Genomic DNA, 13,531 nt, shown 5'->3' on the forward strand with positions numbered 1-13,531 from the left:
AGATTCACTGTGTTTATATTAAAACTATACAGCTTCTGCTATAAAACAGTGAGAATAAATGATCCATATACAGTATCTATTTTCAGAGTATGGAGAGGGGCAGGAATAAGAAACGAAAATTCAAGGAATAGGCAAATTTGCACACAGATCCATACATAATCTCCACATGAAAAGGAGTAAAACAGTACTCAAACACAGCATTGTTAGCAGGGATTGTTTCATACAGCCAAAGCCCTACCCAATTAGTGTACTGTCCTTTGCACAGACAGTGAACTACAACCTGCCATAGCCAGATGAGCCAAAGAGAGGTCCTTTTGCTGAATTAGTTACTAAACTTTTGACTGCTAATATTAATTTTTCAACAAGCTCACTTCAATTCAGCAAACCAACAAGATTTTCCACAAGAGGTATTCATATTTCATTTTGCATTTGTACCTACTATTGGCAATACGGAGAAGTCTTACTCATCTCTGAGCCCTAAAAGTAGGACCAACTAGAACAGGAAAGTTATAACAATTGAGGTCTTATTACAAAAGTATTAAGAAATATAATAAAGTAGCTGTATTACCTGGCTTCACCCGGGAAATTTTCTAAATCAATGGGCCTCAGTTATAGTGGCATTTGGTTAATCGGATGTATCAGAAGTCCAATTTAACTAAATACTTTTCTGTAAACAATATTTGTATTTTTTACCAAGGTAAAAATTATTACTTCATTTGAGTTGCTTTCTGTTAAAGATATTACATACAGCCATTGGTGGTGTTGGTACAAAAGAGACTGCAGCAGAATATCCTTATTAAAGTGGTATTTGGTAATGTTTCAAAAGTGATGTAAAGCTGATTCATTCAAAGCTAATAAAATGCTAAAAATCATGACTCTGAAATAGCATCAAAGTTAGTAGAGTTGAATAAATATGTACCAACAACAAAAAAACAATAGTTACTAATTACTTTTACTCACTCAAAAGTACTGTCATGTCCTGTTCCTAATACATTCGGAAAAACAACGTCTCCATCAGCTACAGAAAAAAAATCAATCATCATTCTATTTAGTCTTGGCTCCACTGGTTAATTTGCTTTTTTATTTTCTTCTTTGTTTCACTTGGCTCTCAATTTTATAACTTATATTTTTGCTCTGTTGTCCGACTCACTGTGCATTTTTTCAATTCTCTCTCTCTCTCTCTCTCTCTCCAACAATTCACTGGTTCACCACCATTTTTGCCGATGCCATGTGTAAAATTGGATGGTGTTTAAAAAAGCAATCTGTACAGTGCAGAAATGTTAATTCATTTCTGCTTTCCACAAGCCACCAATTGCTACAACAGCATACACAATTAGACACTTATTATGAACATATATAATACACTACATAAACAGACATATTTCAAATAAAGGAGAGCTAAGTATAATTTCTAAAAAGCAAGAAAATGACTTCATTTTCTAACCAATCCTTAACACAATGTACTCTCACTCATAATTAGAACTTGTTCACTTAAAACAGTTTTTCCAAAGTTAACTCCAATTATTTTTTTTCCATGTCAAAATATCAAAAATGTCTCTATTTTAACAGGCTAATAATAAATTGTTGCTCTCCCATTACAAGCATCACCACAATATACTTAGAACTGCTCATATGTACTTCCCTGGGGCACAAAACCCTATATCCGAACCATCACCCAATGCAATATATGAATAGAATATACATGGTCAAACCTCTAACAGGGAAAGCCTCATTAAGAACTTGTGTCAAATTTGAACAGCACTATGAATGAAAGGTAGACAAAAACAGTGCCACCATTTATTTGTTTGCATTTCCAGCAACATGTGGAATCCTATCTTTATGCATGGACAAACATTCTACACAAGACTTTGAAAATCTGGTGTGGTGAGCGGCCGGGTCCCATGCCTGGCCGGGACACCCCTGCTGAATATGTCCCTGGCCAACGGTGATCCCCCAACCTCCTGCATGGTCCCATGGGAGATGGAGTCCTCCACGGCCTGGTTGGGAGCTGGGGTGGCCGCTAGGGAGAGCTACCCGGAATCAACAGCTCAGCTGGATGAGCCTTCAGCCCCACCCGGAAGTGCAATTGGGACCAGGTGGTCAAGCACCTGGAACACTTCCGGATGGGCGATAAAAGGGGCCAGCCACCATCACAAAAAGAAGATTTATTATGTCCAAATCTCATTGAAGAATTTCATCCCAAAGGGTTATCAACAGAAGAAATGAGTACATGGGCAATCCTAACACCGAGAAACAATGAAGTCAAACGAATTAATGCAAAAATCGATCGGTTACATGGAAAACTGGTTAAATGCGTATCAATAGACTATGCTGAAAAAGCTGGTGGTGATGATGCGAAAGATTAAAACATCAACTGACAATATCCCATAAAATATCTACACCTGTTAAAACCGTCTGGTCTTACACTGGCCAAGTTACTGTTTAAAGAAGGATGTATCATAATGTCATTTTTAATGCGATATTCTCGAAAAGTTAATTCCAAATATTGTTTTTACTGGTTTTACAGTAAAGTTGTAAGTTTAAATGGTATTTCTGTGTTAATTTCAAAGAGAAAAAGAACGAAAATGTATAATGCAACAAATACCTCTAAAGCAACATGAAACATAATTTTCTTTCAATTTATTACGTTTTACTATTTTTTACTATGGTTAATTACTCACTGTAATGTAAAATAGTTAGGTATATTATGCAAATGTAAAAATTTCCATGAAAATAACAATCTGTTTAAACTGCACATCTGCTTCCCCATACGCGAGCGGCAGAGCTGTGAAGTGGCTAGCGCGTAGCGCCTGCCTAGGGGTTGGTGAGTGAAGCAAGCAAGGGGCAGAGCCATGTTTCTTTGTGAAGAGGCATGGTAGCATAGTGATCAACAATGCTTTGCTACAAATTTGCCTAGGTTCTTACCTGAGCTTAAACTAGAATAAGCAGATTTGCTATGGTATGGCATGTTAGGATACCTGGTAGCCCTAAATTTACCTGGTGTGAATGAGAATGTTTGTGAGTGTGCATACACCCTGTGACAGATTATTTAGGGTTCATTATTTGATTGTTCTTGATTCAGCTAGAAAAGACTTTGGTCCATAAGGCACTGAATTAGTGTGCTAGGAAAAAAGATGGAAGGATCAATGTGTAGTCAGTATGCATAAGGTACATATTCAATTTAATTCACATTATAAATTAATGAAAAAAATGTCTGTTTTTGGAAATATGCCAAAATATACCTATTACATAATTAATATCCTAAACCTATTCAGAAAAGCTTGAAAATCTTTAAGTTTGGTATAAATTAGGACTTTATGCTCAAGACCTCCCTTCACAATTCTGTACACTCGTGGACACCAATGTATAAAGATAGCAAGAGGCTTATTAACAATGTCAAACAGAAGAGGAGGGTGGACCCTATCTTCTACCATGATGTAGAGGAAAATATTGAGAAAAAATACTATTTGTGCGAACAGAGGCATCTAGAAATAAATACAGTAATTTGAACCCAAGAGATGAACTGATATCCAAAACAAAATCTTTTAAGCATTGGAAAAAGGTACAACTCAACCCTATGAAAGGCCTTTTTCTTGTGTGTTTCTTCGTACCAGTCCCAAGCCCGGATAAATAGGGAGGGTTACGTCAGGAAGGGCATCTGGTATAAAATTTTGCCAAATCATGGCAATACAAATTTCCATACCGGATCAGTCGAGCCCCGGGTTAACAATGACCGCCACCAGTACTGTTAGCCAACAGGGTGCTGGTGGAAATTGGGCTATTGTTGGCCGAAGAAGAAGAAGAAGGAGGAGAAGAAGGGGGAGACGTAAAGAGAAGGAAGGTAAAGAGAGTGGAACTGAGGGTAGAAATTTTCAATGTTGGCAGTTTGACTGGTAAGGGGAGAGAGTTAGCAGATATGATGGAGAGAAAGAAGGTTGATATATTGTGCGTGCAAGAGACTAAATGGAAAGGGAGCAAGGACAGGTGGATCACAGGTGGATTCAAATTGTTCTATTATGGTGTGGATGGGAGGAGAAATGGAGTAGGGGTTATTCTGAAGTAACAATATGTCAAGAGTGTATTGCAGGTGAAAAGAATGTCAGACAGAGTAGTGATTATGAAGCTGGAAACTGGAGGTGTGATGATGAATGTTATTAGTACATATGTCCCGCAAGTAGGGTGTGCAATGGAGGAGAAAGAAGATTTTTGGAGTGAATTGGATGAAGTGATTAACGGTGTACCCAAGGGACAGAAAGTGGTAATTGGAGCGGATTTCAATGGACATATTGGTGAAGGGAACACAGGAGACGAGAAGGTGATGGGTAGGTATGGTGTCAAGGAAAGGAATGAAGAAGGTCAGATGATAGTGGATTTTGCCAAAAGGATGGATGTGGCTGTGGTGAATACCTATTTTAAGAAGTGGGAGGAACATAGTGTGTACAAGAGTAGAGGAAGATACACACAGGTAGATTACATCCTATGCAGAAGAGTTAATCTGAAGGAGATTGAAGACTGCAAAGTGGTGGCAGGGGAAAGTGTAGTTAAGCAGCATAGGATGGTGGTCTGTAGGATGACAATGGAGATCAAGAAGAGGAAGAGAGTGAGGGCAGAGCCAAGGATCAAATGGTGGAAGTTGAAAAAGGAAGACTGCAAGGTTGAGTTTAGGGAGGAGGTGAGACAGGCACTGGGAGGCAGTGAAAAGTTACCAGACAGTTGGGCAACTACAGCAGATGTAGTAAGGGTGACAGCAAGAAGGGTGCTTGGATGACATCTGGACAGAGGAAGGAGAAAAAGGAAACCTGGTGGTGGAATGAGAAAATACAGGAAAGTAAACAGAGGAAGAGGATGGCAAAGAAGAAGTCTGAAAGTCAGAGAGATGCAGAAAGTAATCAAGAGTACAACGAGATAAGGCGCAACGTGAAGAGAGGGGTGGTGAAGGCTAAAGAAAAGACATATGATGAGTTGTATGACAGGTTGGACACTAAGGAGGGTGAAAAGGACCTGTACCGATTGGCTAGACACAGGAACCGAGCTGGGGAAGATGTGCAGCAGGTTAGGGTGGTAAAGGATAAAGACAGAAACGTGCTCACAAGCGAGGAGAGTGTGTTAAGCCAGATGGAAAGAGTACTTTGAGAGGCTAATGAGTGAAGAGAACAAGAGAGAGAGAGAGAATGGATGATGTGGAGATAGTGAATCAGGAAGTGCAACAGATTAGCAAGGAGGAAGTAAGGACAGCTATAAAGAGGATGAAAAATGGAAAGGCCGTTGGTCCAGATGACATACCTGTGGAAGCATGGAGGTATTTAGGAGAGATGGCAGTTCAGTTTTAACCAGATTGTTTAATGGAATCTTGGAAAGTGAGAGGATGCTTGAGGAGTGGAGAAGAAATGTACTGGTGCTGATATTTAAGAAAAAGGGAGATGTGCAGGACTGTAGTAACTACAGGGGGATAAAATTGATGATCCACAGCATTAAGTATGTAAAAGAGTAGTGGAGGCTAGGCTAAGAAGTGAAGTGATGATTAGTAAGCAGCAGTATGGTTTCATGTCAAGAAAGAGCACCACAGATGCGATGTTTGCTCTGAGGATGTTGATGCAGAAATATAGAGAATGCCAGAAGGAGTTGCCTTGCGTCTTTGTCGACCTGGAGAAAGCATATGTCAGGGTGCCTGGAGAGGAGTTGTAGTGTTGTATGAAGAAGTCAGGACTGGCAGAGAAGTACATAAGAGTTGTACAGGATATGTATGAGAGAAAGTGTGACAGCGGTGAGGTCTGTGGTATGAGTGACAGATGCATTCAAGGTGGAGGTGGGATTATATCAGGGATCGGCTTTGAGCGTTTTCTTATTTACAATGGTGATGGACAGGTTGACAGATGAGATTAGACAACAGTCCCCGTGGACTATGATGTTTGCTGATGACATTGTGATCTGTAGTGATAGTAGGGAGCAGGTTGAGGAGACCCTGGAGAGATGGAAATATGCTTTGGAGAAGAGAGGAATGAAGGTCAGTAGGAACAAAACAGAATACATGTGTGTACATGAGAGGAAAGTCAGTGAAATGGTGAGGATGCAGAAAGTAGAGTTGGCGAAGGTGGATGAGTTTAAATACTTGGGAAGCTCCATGCAACTGTTGTTACGGTTCTGTCTTTGTCCAGAAACGGTTTCATAAGCTTTATGACCCTAGTCTCAGAAAGTCTTTATTCCATGTGGCAACTGGGATCTTTTCCTGAATAAGATCAAACACAGTTGTGAAGGGTGTGACAGAAGCTTCCACCTGCAGCTAAAGTCACTTCAGCACACATGTATTTTGTGAGCATGCCCCTGTCAATCAAACAGAGGAAACTCTGCAGTTTACTTGTGATTTACGCTGTAGGAAGATACAGTGTCAAACGCTGCCATATTTTGCCTTTACACCTGGTGCAGCTATGTTGTTCTTATATGCAAGTGGACGTTCCTTGCGGGGAGGGCTTCTTTTCTCTTTCTCCGATGAAGAAACCTCATCCTCATCTGAGTTCACCTCTGTTATAGCACGTCCATATTTGAAAACAGCAGTGTCAGATCAGGGGAAGTGTGAACGCGACTGAGAGAATAAAACTGAATATTAAAAAAAAACAAAAAAACACTAACCTTTATATGTACCATACATTTACATACATTTATTCTTGATTATGAGTCACAGTTTTTACCACTGTACTACCAAAGCAGTTGTGACAACAAAGAACACTAACCCGATTTCTTTATCTTTGGTTATAGTCTTGAATAAAAGCACATTTGTTCTGTTATACTTGTACCATTTCTAAAAGTGCTTATTTGATATTTGGACTTTAGTCTTCAGACATTATACACTTCATGTCAAAATTTTGTCGTTAGTACTAAAACATGAAAACATTTTTTCTTTTAGATATGTGTTCAACATTTCTTGCATTTTCTGTCATCCTACACTTACATATATCTTTGTAGACACGGAACACATGAAATGCATGTGTTCCAAATAACAATATATTTAACATATACAGCTCCAAGTACCACTCTCCCAGATAAACAAGGCTTGAGCTGGGAGAGGTTTCTGCCCTTTCTGCGGCAGTGGGGGGATGGGATAGCAGGCTGCTTGCTGCTTGTGCTTATCAACACATTTACGAAACAAAAGATGCTAATGGAGAGGTGTGAACGGATTTAAGGTGGGCCGAGATAACATGTTTTTTCGTAGGCTTTGGAAATTCTAGTGTTAAAAGCCTTTTCAACTTACCCTTGATTCTAAACTTGTGAAACTAAAACATGCTTTTAAACGTCAGTTTGTAGTGTATATTTGGAATGGCAAAATCTGGAGATATTACACCACAAGTCCTTATTAAAATGAAATGTGCAGAGACAAAGCCATTTGTTACCCAAGAGGACTCTTAAATACCCTAGCAGCTCCCCTCTTTTTGCTTTCTTATCTATCTATCTATCTATCTATCTATCTATCTATCTATCTATCTATCTATCTATCTATCTATCTATCTATCTATCTATCGTAAAGATAGCCTAATAATATCTAGAATTATAGAATCTAGATATTAGAATATCTAAAAGACAACATTTGTAATGTACAACCTCCAAAAATGATTTTGTTAGCATAAGTAAAAACATTATTCTGCTTTAATCTGCTGACATATTGTTTCACCGACAGTAAATCAAGCCAGCTTAAATTATTATTACCCACTGGAACAGGCCATGTAATTACAGGATATCAAAGAATTCAACACATTGAATTTAAAATGGTTAACTAGACTTATTACTAATTAGGAGCCAAATGGCAGAGCAACTTGTTATTCTTAGCCTTATACGTTAATTTCCTTGTCATAAAAACATTTTAAAACTGAAGGATATATACTGCACTATATTGCTCTTAGTCACACACTGTTAAACCACTAAATCTAAAATATCTGAATGAAACTATTTTCTTTTTTACGTTTTTTTATATAATTATTTCATACAGGCTTGAACCCCTATTTGTTTTAACATATTTTAATACTTTGCTATTTTAGCTATGTTATAGCATAATCCCAAATCTTGGAAAAAAAGTCATAGAATTATTCTTCAAAATTTTGGACTGTTATTAGCACAGTGCATGCTTTATGACTCAAAGAAAATGTTAATTCTGATATGTCAGCACAAATTACAAACTTACAAGCATGCTTCACTTCAGTACATGTACATGAAGACAATCGTTTATACACATAATGTAGTAAGTAAACAGAAAATATATGCATGACGTAAAATTTTGCTGACTTAGTCACTGATAGTTCTATTAATGTGTCTGAACAGAAATGCATTTAATACAAATAACGAGGGACACATAACGGGCATATTTATTTATGAATAAAAAGTTGTTTATTTTTTCACTCATACCTATGCATTTTCAACACTGCAGAATAAAAAAGCCGCTACAGGAACACAAAAATAGGTTTTGGAGGTAGAAAGTGATTAGAGATAATTCCTTAACATTCTTTAGTTTTGGATCAAAACTTTTGGAGAAAAAACCACACAGATATTAAGGAGAATGTATAAATTCCACACTTCATACTCCTGACTGTACTGTATGTGTTTTTCACCTTATATCCCAGTATTCATCTCATTTGCCAAAGTTATGTGTGTGTGAGTAGCTTCTAACATTAAAGCACTTGAAAGAGTATAGGCAACTCACTTGCAATGGATTATGACCCTAAGTGGGACTGGTTCCTGCCATGCTCTAATGCTGTCAGGATGGGGTCTGGGTCATGTGACCTTGGGCTGAATAATACAGGTTTGTAGATCAAAGGATGGTTCTGTTGTGATTGGTGTTTTTAATTAAATTTCATTGAAATTCCAAAATGGATTTGTTTATTTATGTGTACCACCATTTTGTCACAGATGTATCACTTGTTGCAACGGAAAACTTTATCTCAACAAACCAGGCCCACTCAATGGCATAAAGGTTTGCATCTGCATTCTAAACTTATCCGAGTTTAGGATAATAAGCACTGTTTCAGAACAGAAATGCAGACCTTTCTAATATAAATCACAATATGGAGCCATTAATATCTAGGTTTAAGTTAGTGAACACAGAACAACAAGGATTGATAAAACAAGTGTCTGAACTGGCTTTCTGTTGCCAGTTTCCTGGGTTGGACTCATGACATCACTTGCACGTTATTATAAAAGATTTAGGCGAACATTACTTAACATCATTTGCTTCTGGACTTTTTTTTTTAACTTTGAGGCTTGATTTTATTTGATTTGCATTGATAACTGTTTACTGACAATTTTATCTAACGTTAGTTTTACTGTTTTTCACCACTGCCACATCAAAGGGAAGAATGTTAAAAATAAAAACAAAAAACAAAAAGGCATAGCCCATGATCTTTGAACACATTTTCTTAAAAATGAGGTATTAAACAAAAATCTCCTTGTATTAAGTAGTTTCAGTCAGATAAATTGAAAGAAATGTTAAAGTTATTGTGCTTTCATTATTCATATAGACAGTTTTTACCAGTGACTTCTTCATCAGCAGAAATAAAAAAAATAAACTTAAAAATCAACAGCTGAAGATGATAAATCACCTAAAAAAGAGCTCACTGTATAAACAGTTTCCATTTCATACCCACAGTGGAAACACAGATATCTTGACTTACTAGCGGACAATAAATGTGTTCATATGAGTTCTGCACCACTGTTTTAAACAAACACCTTTTAATGTGACAGGATTCCTAAATGTGTTTCTTTTTACACTACACAGATGTTAATCTTAAGCACTAACCTTTTAAAATAAAGAGGAGTGACATCAGTTCAAAAGTTGATACATACCTACTGTATATGAAGTTAAGACTTCTTCCAAATTAAACATGGAATGCTTAATATCATCTTGAGTTAACATGTGTCTTTCAAGGTATTTCCATGCTTTATAAGTGATCTTTAGTTCTATTGCAAAGAAAATGTCTTGACAGATTCATGATTCAGCAATACCAAAAAGTAGTTCAACCTCATTATATAGATCTTTCTCAAACAGTTCAGTGGGAAATGCATAAAGATGAAGATTGCAAAGTGACCACATACTTGTAAAATATTTACAGTAAAGTGTGTGTATGTTAAAGTAAATAAACAATGTTTAATAAAGTGTTCTGATTTAAATATAAAAAAATTACAATTGCAGTTAAGTTGTAATTTAAACCTATGTTTAAAAATAACTTTTATTAAAAGACACATCGTATTAGTTCCTGTAAGTTACCCATTTACTGACTTGACTGTGGTATCTTTCTATCACAGAGCACAGTCACCAACAGTCAGTTATATCAGGTGGGACGGGAGGCCGGGGCCCATGCCCGGCCAGGACGCCCCCGCAGCATATGTTCCAGGGGTGCAAGCATGGGGAACCCTGTATCTCCCCCTGGACACTAGATGGCAGCCTCCCTGGGTTGTAGCGGTGACTCGGACTCCCGCAGGGCTTCATGAGAGTTGGAGTTTGGTGCAGCCCTGTTGGGTCCTGCAGGCGCCGCCAGGGGGTGCTGCAGCAGGAGCTGCTAACCCCTTTTGGGCACTAGTTTCGCCACACCCGGACGTGTAGGCAGATGTCGGTAATCAAGCACGTGGAGCACTTCCAGGTGCCTAATAAAAGGAGCCAGCAACCACCATTAATTGGCCAGAGTCTGGAGGAGGAGGACAAAGCCTGGAGGAGTGGTGGTGGAAGAGAAAAGAGAAGAAAGTGTGTGGTGTGATTGGTGGTGCTTGTACACTTGGGACTGTGTTGTGCCTGTGGGGACTAAGGGGAAGACGTGCCCCACTAGTGAAGAAAAATAAAAAGTTTATTTATTTTATACGTGCATCCAGTGTGAATCTGTGTAGGGTCAGGTGCCTATATAGCGCCTTTTGTTACACAGGCCAGTTACAAGAAAAATACGCAAACAGTGTAAAACATTCAAAATAATAGAGTATATTGGATAATAAAGCAAATTTAATAAATAACCTATAATCATTTAAATGTACAGCATAAATGTAAAGGGAAAACTAAACAGTGATAAATGCAGGACAAATAAAACTAATGCAGAATTTAATTTTTAAAAATATTTAATGAAAGAACCTTTAGAGTCCTTCTTAAGATGTAGAAAAACCACTATAAATCAAAATATGCTTCTCTAAAATTTAACACAAGGATTTTACAAAAAACACATTTTTCTTTGACGTCCTCTTAAAGCTGCTTTAACACTAATGGGGTATGAAGATAAATAAAATGGCAACTATGCAAAACCAGTAGTCAATTCAACAAACCACCTTCTGTTAACTGTGTTTGCCTGATATTAGGTTAAATACAGAGCATTACCTGTGGATCTGATCTAAAACTTTGAATAGCTGATGTAAATGATAAACTTTGGATCTTCACATATTTTCTATGGAATTGTAACAATGGTGGGTCAATACAAAGGCCAGCCCTCACTAATTATGCCTGAACTGTTTAAGCCTGGCAGATCCTTCACTACATCTGTTTTTACTTCCTACAGCTCCTCCTTCTACCCTGTCACAGCCACTGCATCAGCAGTTCTGTGAGTATAAGTGGGAGGAGGGAGATGATAGCCTTTTAGCCAGGCTGTCGCTTTAAGCCATAATGATTTTCTTGCCATAAAAACTACATTTCTAAGCACTTCTTCCATTGCACATGCAACTTTCTATTACTAAATATTAAACTTATGTGAACTACTGAAGAACTGCAATTTGAATTATGGATGTTGCCATGACAGTTTTCTATGCCTTGAAACTAAAAATAGTTTGAAATCAGGTATTAACAATCCTCCAGTAAGATATTATGCAATTGTGAAGCATAAATAGACATTTTTTCAGTTTAGGATCAAACTGAATTAACTATGCCAATATGAAAAAAGTTGACTAAACCCATCATAACATTAGACTTTTAGAAGATAATTAAAATATTTCATACACTATTGTATAAGGTAAAAGCAGTTTCAACTGAAGCTCATTTTCCTGAATCATTTCCAAAACTTTTCTAAAAGAACATCTTACTCTTTTGGCATTCCTTTTATGTTTATTATTTTGTTTATCTGTGTTGAAAGGGTTATTAACCTTTACCATTAATTTGGTTGTTTATTCCTTATGATGCAATCACTTGTGCTGTAAAGACGTTTAACAGCATAACCTTGTTTAATATGTGTACATTCTATCTGTGCAATTCACTACACAACATAAACATTGGGTGACTGATTCTAACATAAAAAGTAAGTCAATTTATATTTTTTTCTGCCAATAAAATTTAAAAATATATATTAATAACAAAAAAAATCCAGATATGCATATCAATATTAGCATTACACTATAAATTATTACTTTGTAGAGTTTTTTGGATTTTGCTTGTCTGATATGAATGCTGTTGTTATTGTTATTGCTGTTGTAAATTTAGCAGGCATTTTTATATATCATGACTCGCAAATTCAGTATATTAGTGTATATTTTAACAACTGAAAAAAGTTTATGACATACTGCAGCAGAAGCCAATAGTGACCAGTGCTGTATAACAGCAAACAATATAAAAAAGAGGAAAAAAATCTCATGTTATTTGTATCATATAATCCATATGTCAGTTTGCTCACAATATGTAGAATACATATATTTTTTGCTAAAATACTGTTAAACAATTACAGAAAATCAGACACACATTATGAACAGAAAAGGCAATTCATTTGGGACTGGGCTTTTGAATTGAAAATTTTACTAGTGAATGAGGGGGAGAGAGGTGGACCTTTAGTTACAAAGCTCAGTCCTGTTTCCTGTTTATGATGTGTACTGATTGTTTTGGCCCCCAAGAACCCTATATTAACTCAGAAGAATTACAAGCTACAATAGCTCTGATTAAATAGACTGTGCATATAACAACTGTTGCCCAGGTGCCTCATGCATAACGCAGTGCGTAGAATTCACACTAAAACATGGCATACAGACAAAAGAGGAAATGTGCGTACACACAACAAAATCCAGATGTATAAATCTGTGCATACACCAACCTCCACATTCTTCCGCTACATAAATCCTGGTCAGCATGAAAAGTAACGCACCTATACGCGTCTGCTGCCAATCCCCAACTCCTCCCAGAATTACGCTTCTTTGAACATGCAAATCAATATAAAAAGCCCTTAAGCTCAGTGTTCTGTGAAAATGAAATGGCAAAAGCACGGGAGATACTATTTGTTGGTTTAAACAGTGGTATAAACAACAAAAGGAAGTTGATCGAGTGACATAGAGTGTCAGAGAAACTTGAAAGCTCAAGTTCACAAAGTTGCACAGTGCCTAAATAAAAAAGAAGTTGTCAGACATCAAAGTCGCCGTGAAAAGGCAAATCATAGCCTACCGTCTAAGTGTCATATGAAAGCTTATTAGGGTACAGAGAAAAGAAAATAGGGAAACAGTAGGAAAAAAGCTTGAAATGTCAACTTTAATCTCAAAATTTCCACTTTAATCATGTAGTTTATTTTGTCATTAAAGTAGAACATCATAAACGTAATCTCAAAAT

Source organism: Polypterus senegalus, chromosome 1 (assembly GCF_016835505.1).
Source record: "Polypterus senegalus isolate Bchr_013 chromosome 1, ASM1683550v1, whole genome shotgun sequence".
NCBI lineage: Eukaryota > Metazoa > Chordata > Cladistia > Polypteriformes > Polypteridae > Polypterus > Polypterus senegalus.